The following is a 21895-nucleotide window of genomic DNA, read 5'->3' as shown; positions in this document are numbered from 1 at the left end:
TAAGTATGTTATTAATGGGTCGGCATCCCTGAGGGAACAGCAGGAGAATTTAGAGTAAACCATCAGGATGTGTCAGTATTTCAGTCCCAGCATAGCTCTAATTGAAATCTTCTCTGTCATTTACTCGTCAGTAATGTAGCGCGCGCTGTCTTTGAATGAAACATTAGACTCTGCCCTGACAGTTCTAGGTGGAAGATTATTCGGCAGCTTAATCGCTCCCTGACAGCACTGGTTACTCCCACATCAGCATCTATTAACCTTTCATGCATTCCCTTTTGTGTTTCTTAAAGCTGTGGCTCCTGGTGCCTTTGGACTACAGATGGATGAATTTAAAATAGAAGCTGGGTTTCTAGCCAGGTAAAGACCGCAATGTTTGGATGCTTAACTGAACTATCTTCACCCCTTGATTCAGCACATCTGGTCTGGAAATCTTAATTTGAGCATAAGCCTACCAATTGTTAGTATATTAAGTAAAACCCTAGTTCCTGTAATCGAGAGATTTGCATGAGATTCTTTCTTTCAGTTAATTGCTAGCCCTCGTGGTTACAAAGAAAAGCTGGAAAACATGAACCCAAATGGTCAGAAACTAGAAACTAGATAAAGAGAACCCAACATTTATTATTTATTAAAAATCTCATGATTTTTAAGCCACTCATTTTTGAATGCTTGAGGTTGGCATTACTGGAGATACCACAAAGTAATTATTAATAATTAATTATTATCCAGAATCAAGAAGCTCAGAGACATGAGAAAATGAGGAGTGGGGGAAGATTTCCTGACCCTTAGCAAAGGTTAAGTCTTTTAGTTCAGTCTAAGGTCTGGGCAGATGTGTTCAGACTGGTCCTTATTTTCTCTGATCGGGGTTTATCCTCCCTGATTTAAACTGTTATTCTGAATCATTTCACCTTGTGACTTACTGTTTTGTTCCACAACCATCACCAGGCTCCACAACTCTGAGACGAGTAAGTAATAGTTTCAGGCTCATGACTGTATTCCTAAACCACCCACTCCGCTGCATTCAGAACAACATCTGCGTGGCTGGGAAAAGCTTGGAACGGTGAGCAAATTCTGCTGTGCTGAAGGACTGATTACTAAAGAGAGTTGCTTGGGGTTTGAGCTGCATGACTCCCCATTGACTCTAATGGGTTAGTTAATTTGTTTATCCAAGAGAAAGATAAGAGGTGATTTGATCACGGTCTACAAGTACCTACATGGTGACAAGATTTCTGATAGTGGGTGACTCTTTAATCTAGCAGAAAAAGGCATAGTGAGAGACAACAGTTGGAAGCTGAAGATAGACAATTATTTCAGACTGGAAATAAGGCATGAATTTTTCACAGAGAGGGTAATTAACCTTTGAAACAATTTGCCCAGGGATGTGGTGGATTCTCTATCAGGACTACATATCTTTCTAAAGAGAAACTACAAATCAAACAGAAGTTACCCGCTTGATGCAGAAACCACTGGGTGGGTTCGCTGGCCTGGGCTATACAGGAGGTCAGACCAGATGATCACAGTGGTCCCTTCTGGCCTTGGAATCTATGAATCCCTCACCCAACTGCTCTGAAATTATCTCCTATGCTTCCCTCCCAGCAGCACTCACATATGCTCCTGGTACTGTAGATTTCAGAGTAGATTAAGGCTCTTTGAGGTTTCCCTGCTCCTCCCCTTCTCTAAACAGACTTTTCCTATCGGCTCATCCCAGTTTGGACTCATCCTCTCAGACTAACTCTTGTCTTCCTCCCATTCCTGATTAAATCGTGTTGTGCCACTCTCGGACCGTGCTGGATGCTGGTACTGGTAGATGTCCTAAGGCAGCGAGCATGTACCTAGTCCTCTGTGGGTCGGGCATGTGTTTCCTTTGCTTCTCTGGATCTGGAATCTCCTGACACAAAACCCAGTTACACACACACGAGTTTTGCAACCATTTATATAAAATATTAGACAAGCAAATGGATACTAACCAACGGGCTGAAATTCAACAGCAACAAGAACAAGAATTCAACAGCAACAGTGAAACAATAGCACAATCCTTTCTCCTACCTCCAGAGTGCGCCAAACCTTCACCTCCCCCTCCCCCCAGGCATCTAATCCCATACAGAGCCAAAATATGCTAGCCTGGGAGGGGTATGTTGCTCCTTGCCATCACCTGCCAGCGGGACACCCTTCAGCTCCAGTCTAGCAGTGTCCACCAGTCTTTACCCCAGGCTCACACATGCCTAAACCTAGAGCAACACAGTTTTTCTTCCTTCCTTCCACAGAAGCCCCCCTACCCCATATACACACTGCAGCCAAGATGGCACCCCTACCATCCAGCACCTCCCCACATTCTCCAAGCTTCTTGCTCCCCAGGCCATTGATCATCCAGGACTTGGCTGCCTGCACTTAGGTGCTATTTGCTGGTTTATTACACCATTCCTCCTAAGCGAGGCAGGCCAGCCAGCTGCCAGACTCCACCAATTACCTGTGTGCTGCTGGACCAGACACTGCTCTCCTTGCCTTATGGCAGAATCAAATCCTCACCCCAGAACCTTCTATCGAAGGAACTTGGATCCAAAGATTCCAGGATCCTCCCTCATTCCACTCAGGCAGATTTTGCTTCCGCCTTAATCTAGATGGCCTGCACTGATTCCCGTTGGCTCGGATATGCAATAGTGAATTCATCTCCAGCAAAAATAACCCTTCCATGAAAGGAGACAAGCAGGCCTCCCACAACCACAACTGTGCTACACTCTGCTACTAATTGGAAAACTGAAGACTGCTGGAGTATATTAAGTCTGTCTCAGGTATGAGAAGAAGTGGTGATGCTGTACTTCTGAGGTACAGTCCTAGAGACCAGAAATTCCTCATTTCCATTGGGGGTCTCCACCATGTTGGTAGCCTGGAGTAAGATTGGCTTCATGCCCCACAGATGTTTCTATCTAAGCTAGACAAGCCAAACAAAGCCACTACAGAAGACACCGGATAACAGTAAAGGTATGGGAAGGTGCAGGAAGGATTGTGGGGAATTTTAAAGAGAAATTTGAAGGAGGGGGACAAAATGCTTTGGCTACTTGGTGGAAAGAAAAGGAGTGGGTTCAAAGGATAGTGAGGCAGCATGAGAGGGGATATGAAGCTGAGAATGGGACAAAGACACTGAGGGAATAGAAAGGCAAAAGGGCTGGAAAAAGTATGAGGAACAAAAATGTAAGGAACAACAATTTAGGGAGAGCTGGATTATGCAGGTAAGAGTGAGCAATGTAAGTCTGAGGCAAGAAACCAATGAATAGATTCAAGGATAAGGTTGGTAAACAAAGATGAGGCTAGCAGTGACTGCCTGGGAGCCAGGGGAAAAGCAAAAACCCAAGAGTCTGAAACAGGCAAAGCAGAAAGTAATGAAGAAGGGAAATGGCCAAGGTGCAGACAAGCATTTCAGTAACGGGGATACAGGGGAAGAATGGATTTAGGATGTTAAACAGAACTGGCAGTTGAATATTTTCACATTTTGAAAATTCAACTCGCTTTTTTGGCAAAAAGAAAAGGTGGTGTTTTTTGGGGGGGTAAAACTGTTCCCTCATTTTTGGAACGGCTCTGGTGTTAAATATATAACATGGTACAAATAACAGTAATCTAGTCACAGCCAATACAGAAACTTGATTCTAAATTCAAATCCAAACCAAAGATTTATAGAGGTTAGAAACATTTTTCACTGATATTTTATCCCAACTCCTCATTTTCCAAAACCTCTGCACTATCTGGTTGTGGTGGGGGAGAGGGTAGAAGCAGAACAAATGCTAAAATACCACAAGAAAGAAAAGCTCTCCTATTGGTATTTCCAGCTTGACAGGAAGGTGGAAGTACCAGATATTGCATGGGAAAGTCTCTTCTCATGAAATTTCCAGGCTAATTTCACAGATTCAAGTGGTGTGAATAGTTCAAAAAAGGTTCAGAGAAACATCTACACTTCTGCGCTCTTCTCTGAACTGAACCAATGAATCTACAGAAGGTCACACATCCCATATCATATCATGTACCACAAGGCAGCTGAGACATTTGTCATGTCACTTCTCTGCCAACAGCCCTGGATATTTTCAATTTGGAGGTCTGTTTTTTGGGTGCACTATTAGAGAACAAAAACACTCACCGTCTCTCTCTCTCTCTCACACACACACAATTTTTTTTTCTCGCCTTCTCCAGTAATTAAAGTTGAAGCCAAGACATTTGCATCCAAAGTTTCAGGATGTGCTCATATCCATGGATTTGATTCAAACTCACCTCTACCAGAAAAGAAAGAGGCTATTAAAGGAACACTCCTCAATTTAGATGGAGATGCTAGAAAATAACAGCAGAGGGTGAAGTAGAAATTTCTGAGAAATCTGATAGAGGGTCAGGCTGGAACTGATTGCAGTAGATAATTTCCTTGATTTCAGTAAGGCTGAGGACACCTTCATTCGGATGGGTGGTAGCATCTTCTTATGCTCCCTGTACAAGGTTAGAGAAAGACTGAACATTTTTGCTGCCAGTATGTTTTTGCTTTCTGCATTATGTGAATGTGACACACCATGACCCAGTACTTCAAAGTAAACCTAAACATGGGGGGCAGGAGTGCTTACTATGAGCAGTGATTTGCACAGACAGTTGTTAGTATTGCAATGATTTGCAGACCCATTGTTCATCTCACCTTAGGAACACAAGTACAGTAAAGGCCTCCACCGACAACTATTGCAGCTTATTTACAAAGACTCCATGGATCAAAGCGTTCTCCTTATTGTTAAGGCAACAATAAAGGAAGCTAGAGTATTTTTAAAATCTTCCCTTTATAACTTTGTATTAATGACATGTATTTAAATCATCTGGATGCCATCAAACATGGATTCCAATTTAAATGTCACCGTGGAAACACGCTCTCTCTCATCCCTTCACATAGTCATTTGTCACCCTCCAATTCCTGGCAACGAAGAGAAGTGACTATAAAAGAAAAGCCAAACAAATGAAACTCTATTTAATAAAACCTAAAATCTCAACACTGAAATCTTTTGCTGTATTTTTAATACATCTTCCCTGCAGAAAAAGGGGTTAAAAAAACAGCTCGCTTGTAAAGATAACAAAAGGCAGAACAAAAGTCTGCTTAAATGTTAACATTAAAAATCAAGCAACATCCGTTTTGGCTCATCTCCTTGCTGCCACAATGGATGCGTTACCTCTTTATTTATCATTACCGCTTTTAAGTATAGAAAAAAACCCTTCAAGTAAGCAAGCAGAAGAGTCTCTGGCATTTTTTAATTCTACTTTCATGACAAGTAATGTCATTTTCCACAAGACTAAAATATGTACTTGACTAAGGCAATATAACAAAGTGGCTTAAAAGCCAAAATACATTTTTTCCTAAGAATTTCAAATGTATGTTGTGCCCTATCAGAACACTGTTCCGGGCCTGAAAAAAATGGACTCTGGGAGTTTTCTTTTGACCAGCAACCTTATGTACCTTAGCCAAAATATTATTACTATAAATATTTGATGAATATAACCTATGAGACTGTTAAATTATTATTTAACATTTATATTGCAGCAGTAACTAAAAGACAACCAAGTCAGGGCTCCATTGTGCGAGGCACTGTACAAACATAAAGCATATGGCAGGAATTGTTAAAAATGGTTTATTTGTGTGTGTGTGTGTGTGTGTGTACACTGCAGCATTTGGCCAAATATATATAGGGCCAAATACTGCATTCCATAAACAGGCAACACTCCCACTGCCTGGACTAGTCATTTTATGGGGGGGAAATATTTTATGTTAAATTGAAAAACTGGTTTTGGTGGGCAATAAGCTCTCAAATCTGTTGCATTCAGCCCTGATCCTGCAAATACACAAGTGTGCAGCTTTATTAGTATTGCAGTGTTGCCAATTCTTGCAAAAAAAATTTCAGTGAGTGGTGTTGCAACCCTGTGCGCGAGGTGGAAATGCCACTCATTCAGACCTGACCTGGCCACCCCTCTGTCATGATGAAGCATCAGACCCGCCAAATTTCAGTGAGCAGTGTTGTGACCTGGCACATGCAGTGGAAGCTGTGGGTGAGGAGGAAGGCGGGGTTGAGGACCCAGGCAGCTCAAGACTGGGCTCCCCAGGGGGCTCACCACAGGTGGTGGGTAACTAGGGCTAAAGGGGGTGCAGCCCCCCAATCTGAATCAGCCCCCCCATCCACATGCACACCCCAATTTGGCAGGGAAAGCCCCACCTCTGGCAGCACCAGAGCCAGCATGGTGCTGAGTTGGCTCTGTACTGATGAGCAGGAAGAGTCCCCAGAGCCCAGTGGCAGGTGGCCAGGGGAGTCCATGGGGCCCTGGCATGGTGCTGTTGGCAGAGTCTGTCCCAAGTGCAGTCAGTGAACAGGCAACCAGCCCTGTCCCTGGTACGATGGTGATGGTGCTTTCAAGCAGAGCTGGGGCTGGTGCCGGTGCCAACAAGGAGGACAGGAGAGGGAGAAGGGGGCTGTGGAAAAGGGTGCCAGACATAGCAACAGCCAACTGCAGCCACTGGCACTGCCACACATCTCCCTGCCTTCCCAGCCCCCCCCCCAACTGCCATGGACCCCCAAATAACTGGGTCTGGCTCTAAGGCACAAGACCTCAAATCCATCTCTCCAGAGGAGAAATGGGAAGGGGTTATCCAGCCCCTGTTGGAGGGTAAAAGACCCTGCTGCCACCAACATGATATCTAGTCAGTTACAAAAGAGGAGGTATGGTCCAATGGTCCAGCACATGCCCTCCCTCCCCGCACACACACATCCTACCTTTTATGGCCCTTGAACTGACTGCGGCAAAACTGCAACTTTAACAAAGTGTGGCCCCAAATTTTGATCAATAACAAACTCCACAATTTTCTCAGAGCCTTAGTCACACAGGAAATTCTAATAACCAACCACAGTTACACAATAATTTTACCTTACTGACCAGGTCACATACTGTGTTCCTAAAATTATTTCACCTCAGGACAGCACCACCAGTACAGTCCACATGGATTTCCTGAGATAAACATAGAAAATGTTTTGCAGCTCAACCGCCTAATGAACTAGTCCCAGAGCTCTTACCAATTAATTCTATCCTGACCCAGCTTCTCCAGATATGGCTCCCCATAAGGCAGTGCTAAAGTATGTGTTGATGTTGGTTTGGGTTTTTATGTTTTGTTTTGTGGGAAATGAAAGTCTCGTCTAAGGACTAAGATGGAGACCAACAGATTCATATATCGGGGGAATTATAAAGCCCTGAGAACTATCACACCAGTCACCACAGACAACACACCGACATTCTAAGGCACCAAGTGCCCCATCAATCATAGCAGAGGATACATGAACATTCGAAGATATCAGAGCCCTCCTACCAGAGGACATGCCCATATCCTCTAGGCACTCTCTGGAGAAAGTTGGGTGTTACTTGTGCCTAGACTGCACAAAATAGTCACAAGTCTATTAGGTAGGCAGAGCCTGGTGATGAAGCACAGAAAATGCATGTTCAAAATGAAGCAGAGGTGGCACCTACGTGGCACCATGTGGGGTTGGAGCAGGGCTTGGAATGCAAGTCTGAGGCCGAATCAGAGAGCAGGTTCTGAGAGCAGTACTGGATGGGTGCTGAGGTTGCAGGGAACAAATGTTATCCTCCATTTTGGGAAGGGGGTTCGGAGCTGCAAAGGTCAGGAGAGACGGGGGTTGGCTGCAGCTTACAGCAGGTTCTCATTACTGTGTTATGTACTGTTTCAATGCAAATAATTCAATTCTTAAACACAAGCTCTGTACAGGTTTGTTTTTGATAGTGCCAGAATCTCACATAGCCAGCTAGAGAGGAGCGGAGGCTAGTAGATATGTCTGAGGGTTGCATTTAAAGATGTGGTCTTTTCTCAGTAGCACTCGCTATAGCGTTCACTTAGATGGTACAGCGTGCATGTATACATGTATGTGTATGCACACACATATTAAGACCCAGATGTCCAGAACAGAAAGATTAGTACAATTATCCTATAATCATCCTAGATGAGTACAAAACCTAGAACTATACTCAAGACAACCTTTACACAATCCCCCAAACTGAAAAGTTTTTGATGGCTGACACGAGTAACAATTAATTGCACACATTTTTTCCCCAAGTCCTGTAAAATGCCTTATAATTAGGAGAAACTAAAAAAGTCATGACTAATACTGAACCCTGGATAAAGTTAAAGGGCATTTTATTTTTTTGGTGGTGGGGTGCACAACAGTGTGAAATGACAGAGCAGTATAATGGATGTGCTGAAAGGGAGAGCAGCATGTGGTACGTGTAGGTTGGTGTTTGAAATGGAAAATGCAGTGTTAGGAAAACAGTATCCGTATTAAAGAATGAACTTCTTCTTGTGAAATAAAAGGACTTTTGACCCCAAAAGTAAATAAATACAGTAATTAAAAATAATAAGCTTTCAGAGCGCTTCACACTGTCATAGACAATAGATCTGACAAGTTCATACAGAGACAGGAAGACAAAAAATATCCATCTTTCTATCAACTATGGGCAAAAAATCTCCCATTGAAGTCAATAAAAAGAATTCTATTGATTTCAGTCGGAGTTGGCTCAGGAGTGGTCTTTGTCTGTAAGGACTTCAGGATGTGGCCTCAAGGATTATCAGTCCTTGGGAAGGCACAACATGGGAATCAATTTCCTCCCACGATACTGGACAATTAGATACCTTACAGGAGTTTTACTCTTTCCTCTGAAGCATGTAGTTTTTGTCACCATTAGGGACAGGATCCGGGACTAAACACAGCTTTGGTATGTGCGAGTATGGAAAATGTGACATTCTTCTTGACTCAGAGATACGGACCAGTCCACAATTCCAGAGCATCTTTAATTGCAATGTGCTCCCTCCAGGACCGCTGAGGCATTATGCCTGCTCCTCTGCTGCACTGGCATCCAAATGGCCCTGCTCACATGGTTCTTCCCCTAGTCCTTCCTCCCCATAGGGCTCTGGCTGCTGGAGTCATACTACAGCTTATAGTAATTAGGGTAATTTTAGAAAGTGCCTCTCAATCCACTACTGAGCCTGTTCCTGTTCACTGGTGTGCAGGCATCCCATTCCTTGAAGTCCTGTTGCTGCTTCGCTGGAAACTATGCTACATTGTCCAAGGCACGGGAGCAGTTGCCGCTGTCTGTGGAAGATGGAAGCACTAAACTGTTAAATTAACAGCTGTGAATGGCTCACGGAATCGGGATGAAAGGAAATTGGTGTTACTCCAAATCCATTTTTCCTGAGTGAGGCTGGGCCCCATACGCCCAGACAGCAGAGCAGAACCACCCTGGATCAGGGCATGAAGCAATCAGACTGGATGGGTCTGTGACAGAGGCTATAATTTTACATCCCAACAAACCTCCACCACTGGGGCCAGTCCAGTTAGAATAAAAACATGACAATGGGGAAAAAAAAAAAAAAAAAACCCTCTTCCCCCCTCCTGACCCCACACACCACATTTTGCAACTGATGGAGAAACCTTAAACAGTTGAGACTCTAAGGTTTTCACAGCCCCCACACTGGTGCTCAGCTGGGGGTATTTTTTCTGGACCGTTTCACCCATCCCTACATGATGATATAAAAAGTCAGCGCTTCATTGAACTTTCTAATAGCCAGGACATATTTCCTTCGCAACCCCGGTGCTCTCTCTCGCTATGAGCTTTCTCCTGAGCAGCATGCCACAACATATTGTAAAGGGAAAATGGTAATTAGAAGGAACATTCGAGCAGAGGAACTTGTCTGGAAAAATGCTTTAGTTAAATGAAGCGATAAAGATTGTTTTTAACTTAATCTGTTAAACACACACACACACGGGTCTATCTATCCTCTCTCTTTTTTTTTTTTTTTTTTTTTTTTTTTAAAGAAAGGATTAACTCTTAGGACAAAGAAGAGGATGATACAGAAGAGGGACTTGGAATTTAGCCCTGGACTAACCCCTTCACTGCTGGTTTCTGTGTAGCTGGTTGGGAATTTTTTGACAAGGTGTTTTTTTGTTGGAAAACACGGATTCATCGCACCTGAAACTTTTCACAGGAATGTATGAGGTTAAACAAAATTTTCATCATAAGTTTCTCATGTCCAGGATGGCATTTCTGGTCAAAACCACAGAGGAACCAACACCTCAGATTAGCCAATAGTCTTGTGATGAGGGCACTCACCTGGAAGACACTATTTATATCCTCGTTCCAGATCAGGCTGAGTCCTAGGTGAGCACCCTGACCGCTAGATTATTGGCTAATCTGATCTCTGTCTCTTTCACTCTCCATTACTGCTCCTCCCCCCTCAAAAAAACACCATGGAAAGGTCTTGGTTTTGTCCCAATCTAGAATGAGATTTTTTTTTTTTAAATCTCAATTTTTTTTTCCATAGGAGAGGAAAACCATTTCCCACACACCTCTATTCCTGCCACCACTTCCACACAATCAAGCACTGGCACTTCAAAGATGATAACTTGGTACATCAGGGCACAGCAGAGCTACATGTGCCCAGTGTACTTCCAAAGAGAATTAAACTAAACAGAATTAAGGCTGGTTTATGCTTTCTGTTCCTAAAGCTCATGCTTCAGGGATTCAGATGGTCAGCTGTAGGGGTCAGGAAGACACCTTCCCGCTTCTCTCTCCCCCCCCCCCCCCGGTGTATTCTGGTTTGTTTCCTTCCTTCCTTTGAAGCATCAGAGATGGCCACAGCTGGAGATGGGACACTGGACAGGGAGAGCCAGTGCTCTGAGGTGGCACCAAGAATTCTCTCTCCCCTACTTAGCTGCCTGGTACTTGCTCACATGCTAACTGGTCACCCTCTTTGGAGTTGGAAAGGAATTTTCCCCTGAGTCAGATTGGCAGTGAATTGGGGGGGGGAGTCACCTTTCTTGGCAGCCTGGAGGTGCGGGTCGTTGTGACCCAGGAACCCCCTCAGTGTCAACTGGCAAGGGGGTTACAAGAATATCCTGATTCTGGTACGTACGTTCTGGTTCACCAAAAAGTCATGTGAAGCCTTAAATGAAAGCCAGGATCACACAATCATTGTGAAATGTATGTACAGTCACTACGTAAGGAGTTACACTTGTATATTGAAAATATGTGCTTAGATTCTGTATCATAGAAGAGGCAGAAAAATGGATTTCCTATCAGACAAAAGATGTTCTCCCCCCTTTCAACTCCTAATTCCCTGAGACCCCTCATCTGCTACCAGACCATTTCCTGGGCCTTTGTTCAGTCCAACTCCTAGGAATGAGGTCTTCTGGCTCCCTCTACTCTTAAAGAGACAGTACACCCCATTACAATCTCACTTAATCATTTCCCTGCCATTGCAAGGGCCTTGAACGTTGATGCACCTTGGTCCTTCCTATTTACTGCCTGGGGCACAGAATTGTTTAAGCTTCCGGGGGCTGTAATACTTCGGTCTAATTCTGGTTGTTGGGTTGAGTGTGTGTCTGCCAGGTGCTGTTGGTGGCCTGTATTATAGAGGCGGTTATACTGGATGATCTGGTGGGCCTTTCTGACCTTAAACTCTGTGACCCAAGGACACTAATTCTGAATAAGAGTGTCCTGACCGGGGCTCACTGTAATTTAACTAAACTGCTTTAAATTCACAGCTTTAGTTCATTCAAATGAACTTTCCTGAGTGCCCCTGTGTATATAAAAAAGCCCAGAGGTTACAGTCTGATTATGGTAGCCTGTAAGCTGTGTACAGTCTCTGAAGAAAGGCTGCACTATTAGTTTTGGGATATAGTTTCTTTTTAAGGAAGCTGTGGCAAAGAGCAAGAGAGTTTGATCTCTGCCTTATTCTCTCTAACCAGAGTAAAGTCTTAGAGCAAAGCTGCTTCTTAGGAACTAGTGTGTGGGCTGAAATTCCTGAAAGAGGGGACTGGAAGCCGCATACTGTTGGTGACCGCCTCTGTTCAAGAACTGACGTATATAGTGTGGATAAAAGCAGGCACTGCATCACTGATTTCTCCTTCAGCGGGGAGCTGACCTGCAAAGCCCAGACATCTGCTACTGCCTGGCAGCAGGCCAATACTTTCTTGGATCAGTTTATTTTGGGAGAGAGGGCACCGAATTACATATTTGGCAGGGGAAAGAAGGAAGCATGTTTGTGAGAGGGTCACTCCTTTTAAAAAATGACAGTTGTTTAAAAGATGGCTGTGAGAAGTAGTCCTATACAGTTGTGTTAGTGGGCAGCAGGTGAGGTGGCCAAAGGTATGTGATAAATGTGATATAGCACATATCACAACCACAAAAACTATATAAAATTAATGAAGTAGGCTCTCACTGTAGAGGTTTGAGTATGAGCCAATGGACTAACAGTCAGTGCAGAAGTAATAAAGAAAAAAACAGGGACTTGGACACAGTGCTGAATTGCAGTGGGGAAATGCAGGAGGGAGTGGGAATTCGTCTAATGCTGTAGCACTGCTCTGCACCTGGGAGTGGAGCACACGAAAGAATTACTACTGCAGGGTGGGCATCACTACAGAACAGATCAGACACTCACCATGTCCTTTCTTCTCTTTTTCATACTGATATTTGATGTTTCTATTCAACCTCCTGCTTTTTTTCTTTCAGACTATGCATCCGTTTTCCTGTTCAAATGGAAAGATGAGAAACTTTTTAAAGAGCTTGATTTCTTTTCTGTTGAAAAAGATGGGGTGGTGGAGCTCAACCCCTTTGTATTCCAGCTCCTCTGAATACTGCTTGAAGGTCACTGTGGGAAGGGAGGGCTGCTGGGTCCATGGGGTGATGTATTTTGATTCAAAACCTCTCATAGGAACACAGAAATTGCCAGACTGGATCACACCCAAGGTTCAGCTCACCCAGTATCCTGTCTCAGGCAGTGGCCAGCACTGGATGCTTCAGAGGAAGGTGCAAGAATCTCACAGTAGGCAGACATGGGATAATCTGCCACTCATGAAGGTCTCATCCCAATCCCCAAGAGTTCAAAACTGATTTAAGCCCTGAGGCTTTTGTCCCTTCCAGAATTCTTTTTGTATTAACTAGTACACCTCTGGCTAGTCTAATAGTCCATATGAGCATCTGCCTCTCCCTTGAATCTTGCTAAGAATCATGTTCTCTTACACCAGCAGTGAAATGAGTTTGGCAGTCCTAGTCAAATCCCACCTTTCCACTTCCCTACCCATAGCTCAGGCTTTGTCCAGACTGCGCCATAATGTGATTGTGGGGGTGTAAAATGCAGAATGCACCAAGGCGTTGTGCTCTAACTGCCCCATGTAGATGCTGCTGACATGTACCCAGTTTGCATTAACGTAATCCTCTTTCAGACAGGACTATGTTAACCCAAACTAGATACCTTTTAGTTCGCACCAGCAGTGTCCCCATGGGGCAATTGGAGTGAAATTCTTTAGTGATACAGTCACCTGTAGTAGGGTTGCCAACTTTCCAATCACACAAAACCGAACACCCTTGCCCCTGCCCTGCCCCCAGCCCCACCCCTTCTCTGAGGCCTTGCCCCTTCTCCAAGGCCCCGCCCTCACTCACTCCATCCCCCCTCCCTCCGTCGCTTCTCTCCCCCACTCTCATTCACTTTCACTGGGCTTTGGCAGGGGGTTGGGATACAGGAGGGCTCCGGCTGGGGGTGCGGGCCTCGGGGTGGGACCAGAAATGAGGGGTTCAGTATGTGGGAGGGGGTTCCAGGATGGGGCCAAGGGAGTCAGAGTGTGGGAGGGGGCTCAGGGATGGAGCAGGGGGTTAGGGTGAGGGAAGGGGTGACGGGTGCAGGCTCTAGGAGGGAGTTCCCAGCCAATGGAAGCTGCAGAGCTGGCGGTCGGGGTGGGGGCAGAGCGCGGAGCCTCCTGGCTGCCCCTGCACTTAGGAGCCACAGGGACATGTTGCTGCTTCTGGGAGCCACGCGGAGGCAGGGAGCCCGACTTAGCCCCGCTGCACCTCCGACCAGACTTTTAGCGGACGTTCTGGTCAAAAACTGGACGCCTGGCACCCTACCCAGTAGTCTGCACTGCGGCACAGTGTAGACAAACCTGCAGTTAAGCACCCATGTCTAGGGAGATTGCAGGAGACTATACATTATTTATTTATTATAACAACTGTCCACAAATCTGCTTTCCCTGGGCCAAATTCTGCTTTCTATTACATTTGTGTAAATCTGGAGCAATTCCACTGAGCTTGATAGAGAGACTCCAGATTTACACCGGTATAAGAGAGAGAGGACTAGAGAGAAGACTCCTTGATACTAAAGGGTAAATAAGAAGGTGAACCAAAGGGGTCAAGATGGACCTTGATTAATTAATCTACCTGGTCTGGGATCTTCCAGGGCTCCTTCACCTACAATCATGTGAGGTCACATGGTCCAGCAGGATCTCCAGAAGAGAATTATTTCTCCTAAACTGCTGCTTTTTTATTGTATTTTTTTTAATGTTTTGGATAAAATTTGTGTGGGTGGAAAGGGCCACATTCACAGCCCTAGAGACTAAAGATCTGTTCTCCAAGGTTTTTATAAGATTTCCCCATCACTATAATATCTGAGTTCCTTCTTGCTTCAGACAGAGCATATATACTTTAGGGATGAAATCCTGACCTGTGACGTTATGCACCCACCTCTCATGAGCACCTCCTGTCACCTGGGTATGATCCTGCACTTTTTCTTTGCTCCCAGCAGCCCCTGTCAGCTGTTGTGCTTATCAGGTGGCTCTTCAGTGGCTCAGCCCTCTGGCTAAGTCACACAGAGTTGAAAATGGATGAACCCCTCCCCAGGATATCAAAGGTCCAACAAGGACTACTGCTGTGCCCTTGCTGGTATCTGCAGCCCTGTCTCTGGGCTTAGTTCTCAGCCCTTTCTGGGCTCACTTTAAGTCTGTTGCTGTCCTATTTTTGAGCACTAATCCCTGGGCTTTTCCCCTGGAGACTCTTTTTCCTCAGTGGATCTCTGGTATCACTTTAAACCCTGCCCTTCACTTAGGCCTCTAAACAAGCCTTATCCCCTCCTCAAGGCTTAGGTCACTTCCCCAGTGACTGGTGGGGGGACCAAGGCCTGCCCACTGCTCTGAGTCCCAGCCCAGAGACCCTATAAACAGCAGCTACCTACTGCTTCCTTTAATGGTTGCTACTACATTCCCTGGGCTGCTTCCCACTCAGCTCCATCACCTTCTTGGGTTTTCTGCCTGTTCCCTGATTGAGGAGTGTCAGGCCTCCTTACCTAGAGAGTTTCTCTGTCTTCCAGCCCTTCTTCCCCCTTCTGGTCCCAGCCAGCAACTGACCTGTGCAGGCCCTGTCGCTCCTTTTAACTGAGCCTGCTGCGTTCTGATTGGCTGCTTCTTTTCAGCCTGTCTAGGCAGGCCTGGAGGATATCCCTTTACAGCTCCTTTCCTCAGGCAGGGTGTGGTAGGGCCATGAGGCCTCCAGCAAGGGGGGGCCTCAAAGGGCCTGGTACACCCTGTCACATGGCCCCATTCAAGTTTATGGCAAAACTCCCATTACATTCAGTGGGAGCAGGATTTCATCTTAGATAGGCTTCAAACATACCTGCTTCTGGGGGCTTGCCTTTACTCTAAAGAACAGCACTAAAACATAAACCTCAATTTATCCTTGAAGTTAACTATTTCTAGGTTTTTCATGCTATACTCTTCTGTTCTTGCATCAGAGAAAAACAACTCTGCGATCTTGGGTTGGACCTAATAGGGGTCCATCTGACCTGACATTAGAATGAATCAGCTAAAAAAGAAATGTGCATCTCTACACAGGGTCCTGAAACCCTGCTACAATATTGAAAATTTGAGATTTTTAAGGGGGGGGGCAGTCGGTGGGAGAGACTATGATCATGAATTTGAAGATCTGAACTGGGACCAGTGCTGTTCAACATATTCATAAATGGTCTGGAAAAATGGATAAATAGTGAGGTGGCAAAGTTTGCAGATGATACAAAACTACTCAAGAGAGTTAAGTCCAAAGCAGACTGTGAAGAGCTACAAAGGGATCTCACAAAACTATTGGACTGGACAATTGACTGGCAGATGAAATTCAATGATGATAAATGCAAAGTAATGCACATTGGAAAATATAATCCCAACTCTACATACAAAATGATGAGGTCTAAATTAGCTGTTACCACTCAAGAAAGAGATTTTGGAGTTGTCGTGGATAGTTCTCCAAAAACATCCCCTCAATGTGCAAGGCACTACCCCGGGACTCCAAAGACCCAGCTTCCATTCTCCGCTCTGCCACAAATTGTGTCTCCCCTTGGGTAGGTCATTTAGGGTATGTCTACACTGCAATTAGACACGTGCAGCTATAGAACTCTGAGAGGTGGGAGAGTCCTAAAGTCCTGAGGCTGAATGTCCACACTGCAATTAAACAGTCCCTTAGTCCAAGCCCCATGAGCCTGAGTCAGCTGGCATGGGTCAGCTGTGGGTGTATATACACAGTGTAGGTGTACCCTTTGTCTCTCAGCCCCTCAGACCCCCATCTGTTAAAATGGCAATAATAACATTTCCTTATCTCACAGGGGTGTTGGAGGATAAATACTGTAAAGATGGTGAGGTGCTCAGACACTATGGTATTGGGGGCCATATAAGTGCCTAGATAGTTTTAGGACCATAAATTCTCATCCTCTATCAAATTCTATAGAATCTTAGCACAGTTTCAATAGAACCCTGTTGGTTTTAACCATATAAAATTCTAAAGCATTTTTTTCATAAAGATAAAAAATTAAAAAAGGAAATTGGAGCAAACATGGAGCTGCCTCTCAAATACCACGGCTCTGAATTAGCCAGCTGGATTAAGCCAATGTACATTTCACAATGTAAAGTGCCTCTGCCTTGTTATCCATATGGACCTCTGAGCTGTTGGGCTGAGCAATGGCTGACTACAATGGAAAAACCACCAGGGTACTGTATAGCTGGTCTACAGTAGGACTTTGACTAGTTAAATGGATAGCCTGTCTAATCAGTTATAAGTATCATTCTCCATCACAACCATCCTCCCCCCTCCCTGCCCCCGGTTCATGTATGTGATTTTATTCCTGTCAGCATTTTCACTTTGTATATGAGATTTTGTTGAACAGACACCCATCCCCCCTCGCCCTACCCTTTTCCTGCAAGGTAGTCAGGTACAGAACTCCAGTGGGTGTTCAGTCAAGATGTGCTTCTCTGAAGCTGTCTCATTAATATTAGATACGAATTACATATGACAACCAATTTCTCTTTGACCACATCAGTGCGGATAGGAAATAATTCTACCCAACTGCTACATACATAGATCTGTCTGGCAGATATAGACAGCGTGAGGAGCTGTAGTATCCTAGACAAGTTCTGAGCCAAGGGAGAAAGCTTCCCTCCCTCTGGGGATGTTGCTTTCTGAGAGGGTTCCCCTCCTGTGAGAACATCCAGCTCTAGGCACTGATTCAAAGCCCACCGAAGTCAATGGGACTCTTTCTATTGTCTTTAATGACATTGGGAGAGAGCCCCAAGAGACATTCCAACCCTCTCCTTTTCAACAGCTAGTTTCAGATCCTATGCAGCCACCTGGATACCTAACATCAGAACTGTTCTCTATTATCTTAGCCTGTGGCAATTCTGGTGCAGCACACAAATATGACACCCATTGTCTCCATCACACTGCCCAGTACTGCTGAGCTGAAAAACCTCTGGCCCATGTTTTCAAACTTTGATGAATTTGTCTGTGAGCTGCTGCAATCCACGCCCCATGTAATTATAACTAGTGCATTATTAATAAGGAAAGATGCCACCTCTTTGCATTCTAGCTATCAACTCTAACCCATGAGTGAATGCTTTTTCAAAGAGTATTTTAGCAATGAGTGGGTTGCTTTGTCACATTGGTTAATGAAAGGGTATAGAAAAACAGCCTGAGACCTGTTACCAGAGGCATGTAATTATTTCTGAAATCACAACAGCACGAAAGATTTTTTATTTGTTCTTATGACAATTGCATCTGAGTGTTTACCTTATAGCCTCATCCCATGTTTACCAAGCTAAAAAGGTGGATGCATTAGCAGGGCTTCCAAAGGGGAGAAGGGTTTAATAGTTTACAGATGGGATCACATAGCAGTGATGGGTCCTGCAAACATGCAACAGAGCTCATTTACTTTGAGTCACCATTTAAAGTTTATTTTCACCCTTGTATTGTTTGCCCTAACTCTGGCCTATGTATAATTAACATGATACAGCAGGGATCAGCAACCTTGGGCACGCGGCTCACCAGGGTAAGCACCCTGGTGGGCCGGGCCAGTTTGTTTACCTGCCGCATCAGCAGGTTTGGGCAATCACGGCTCCCACTGGCCGCAGTTCGCTGCTCCAGGCCAATGGGGGCTGCGGGAAGCGGCACGGGCCGAGGGATGTGCTGGCAGCCACTTCCCACCGCCCCCATTGGCCTGGAGCGGCGAACCGCGGCCAGTGGGAGAACTTGTGGACGCGGCAGGTAAACAAACCGGCCTGACCTGCCAATCCCTGTGATACAGCATCAGGCCACTCTCTTACATAGCACCTATCCTGCAACACATCAAATTGAGCCCATTAATAAAGAATGTAACAAAGTGATTACTCCACAGCATCGGTCACCAAAACCAAATAACGTCTCCACTTAAATCTGGCCATAACAAAATAAAAATAGCAGCTAACTCTCACACTAAACAAAGAATTTTTCTGATTCTAGAAGGCATCCATTTTCCACAAAATTGTTTGGATACACTATTTAGGGTTGGCGAGAGGTCCTCTATCTCTAAAGCATGGAATATTAGCCTCTGCCAGAGACAGGACACCTATTTTGATGCACTAGTGAAGTGATTCTCAACCTGCGGCCCGTGGGCCATTTGCGGCCCAATCAGCACACAGCTGCGGCCCATGTGACATCCTCAGGGTCATACAGGTAGTATATATATTGTATGGATGCGGCCCATTTAACACATAGAGAGCTGCCTATGCACCCACAGTGGTAAATAGGTTGAGAACCACTGCACTAGTGGTACATCAAAATATACCAGTGATCTCATTTGACATAGTAAATCCTGCCTTATGTTCTTGTGTAAAGGTGAGAGATCTAAAGCCTTGAGCTCAATCTAGGAGGTCCAGCAGGCCTAATTCATTAGTATTCAGAACCCATTTAAGGAGGTGAGATATACGGGACACAGAGCAGCAAGTAGCTGAAACCTATAGCCATTAATCAAGCCATGTTTCATGTAATATGAAACTGAATGAGAAACTAAGACTTTTACTTTTTCCTTGTGGCTCTTCTGTTTCTTGTGGCAGGCCAATGTAGCTGATCATACATGCATACAGGGGAGGCACCTAGTATATTTAGGTACCTAAATACCTGGCCTGATTTCCAGAAGTGCTGCCTGTTGAAAGGTAATGAGGGTTATGGAAGCTTGGCACCTCTAAAAATCAGGCCACATATTAGATGCCTCATTATAGATGTAGGTGACTCACTGTAGGTACCCAAGTTTGAAAGACTGAGCACTTTTGAAAAATCGCCCCACTAACCTAGCCCCAAACCTCAGTAAGTTTAGTTCTGAGTGAAATGGCTCAAATTAAATAAGAAAAACCACCCACACCAGCATCCTAAACTCAAGCTAAACTATTCTTGTTGTTCAGAAGGCTTAAGTTAACCTACAAGTATCTAATATTTCCTTCCTGGTTCTGCCTGGGATGGGAGGGGAAAGCCCTGACGTATCAGGAGATCACCTGTTTCTGTGAAATTTTCAGCCCAATTTTCAGATATTTTGTATAAGTGTCCAAATTTTGGGTACCTATCTGAATTGAGCAGCTGAACATTTTGAGGTTAAGCCCACACTTAAGAAGGTGACTTGTTGGACTAAAACAATGTTTTAAAAACTGATCCAATTTGAGCTTAAACCTATTTATACCCTGGGTCTCAGTGACGCCTTCAATTTTTTTGCCATGATATCACATAATGGTGCTTAGAAAGTGGCCAAAAGGCCTATGTAAGTGGATTGTGGGTTATAAACAGAAAAAAAAATCCTCTGTCCTTCAGAGCAGTCTGCTAACCTCCTAGGCATTCCCAGCTTGAGGAAGAGGTTGTGCTAGAAATGGGCTCATTGGAGAAAATTGGGGAAGGTTCTTTGAATGAAGAAGTGAGGAAGTTGTGCAATAAAACTAATGTAAAGGAGAGAGGTGCAACCCATTGGGGCTGAAAGTCTGGCATATTCTTCCCACCTCCATCCTCACCGTTTCCTTTCCTGCTGCTTGGAGCTAGCCAAGAGCTTCCTTTTTAATCAAGGACCATTGGAAAGCACCAGCGGGTTTCCTCTCACAACACATTGATTGACTTCCCACAGTAATGACAATTGCATCCTGTAATCAAAATTGCAGTCATTAATGGCACAATTATTCCACCCCACTTGTAGCAATGATGACTTGGAAATGAAAACTGGAGTCGATGATTATCTATGCTGAGAATGCATGATAGCCACTGAGAAAGACATGGATGCTAGGCCTCATTACCAGCCAGCCCCTATTCCAGCTTGTTAAATACTGTACTTGTTTTGGAAGCAGGTGCTGATGGGGAATGTGTGACTCCAGGGACTGATTGAAAATTCAGAGGGGAGTCTAAAGGGACTCTATATGGAGTTTAACTTGGTGTAATTTACAATTTCTTCCAGCTTCTGACCCCATATGTGTTTCATATCATCTTAGAATCACACCAGCTTATCAGTGTAGACTCCCATAGACTCACTGACCAGCATGTCAATTGGGCTAGCGTGGACCACATTTTAACACTTTTTTTATGGACACTTCTTCTCCCATTCACAATCATGCAATACCCCTGTGACCACTGGCACAGTAACTCACAATAATCTCTGGAAAGTATGTATTTCTAATTGTCTTCAATGTCCCGCTGGTGTTGCTCATTCTGAAAACAGTTTATCACACTATCCGATTTTATTAGTCCTGTGAAAATGCCCTCAGTGGCTTCTTCTTTTAATTCCCCCTGCCCATCTGAGTGGATTTCCAGGTAACTAGAAGTGATTAGACAGAGAGGAGTCATTTATACAATAACTAGTGTAATACATATGCCTAAACCGATGCGTCGGGAAAAATGTTTTATTATCAACCCGCATCAGACTGATTTATTACCAAATCCTTTGCAACAGGTGATGTTTGGGAGTTTTGGTCAGTTCATTTTTGGATAAGTGTTTTAAAATGTTTATTCTTATTTCTCTTGTCTGAGGTTATTCTAACATTTTGGGCTGGAAAACATCTTTGGCTATGAATTTGGGAAGGCTAGGCTTTCTTGCAAGATTTACAATGCTTCTTGTGGTTTGCTGCATCAGACATAATGCAAGATCAGTGCACTGGTCGATGACAGAGGACCAGTGTTGTGTATGTTAGATTTATGTGAGTAGGAAGAAAGAATCAATTTGCAAATAAAAGCACCCAGTTCAGTTTGCTGTGATTCACTGTGTCACGTCATTTGTAATTCACATGGATTAGGACAAACAGGTGGGTATTCACAAAATTGTTTGCAGATCTGGACATTTCAGGGCTTTTAACATAAGTGATTATTTGTCCAAAAATTTATATCAGTAAGTTCTTCACTCACTATTTATTATGGATCTAATTTAGGAAAACATTTATGCATGTACTTAATCTAAGCATATGCTTAAATTCCATTGAATTTAATGGGACTATAGCACATAATTAATTAAGCATATACTTCAGTGCTTTTTTAAATCAGTGCCTGTTCTACTGCATTTAGAACACCATGCAACCTAGGTGACCAAGCACATAGTACAAATGAGGATTATCAAATTGAAACAAACAGTGCATAAACAATCCATGGGCAGAAAATTATTTTTCTGAACTAACTGGCAAATGCTTACCAATAATTTAACACATTCTGAGAGTGTCCGGATCACTTTGTGATGGATTTACTAACCAAACAGAGGCTT

This window comes from Emys orbicularis, chromosome 12, assembly GCF_028017835.1.
Source record: "Emys orbicularis isolate rEmyOrb1 chromosome 12, rEmyOrb1.hap1, whole genome shotgun sequence".
Classification (NCBI taxonomy): Eukaryota; Metazoa; Chordata; order Testudines; family Emydidae; genus Emys; species Emys orbicularis.
The sequence above is the reverse complement of the archived record's forward strand: the minus strand, read 5'-3'. Positions refer to the sequence as shown.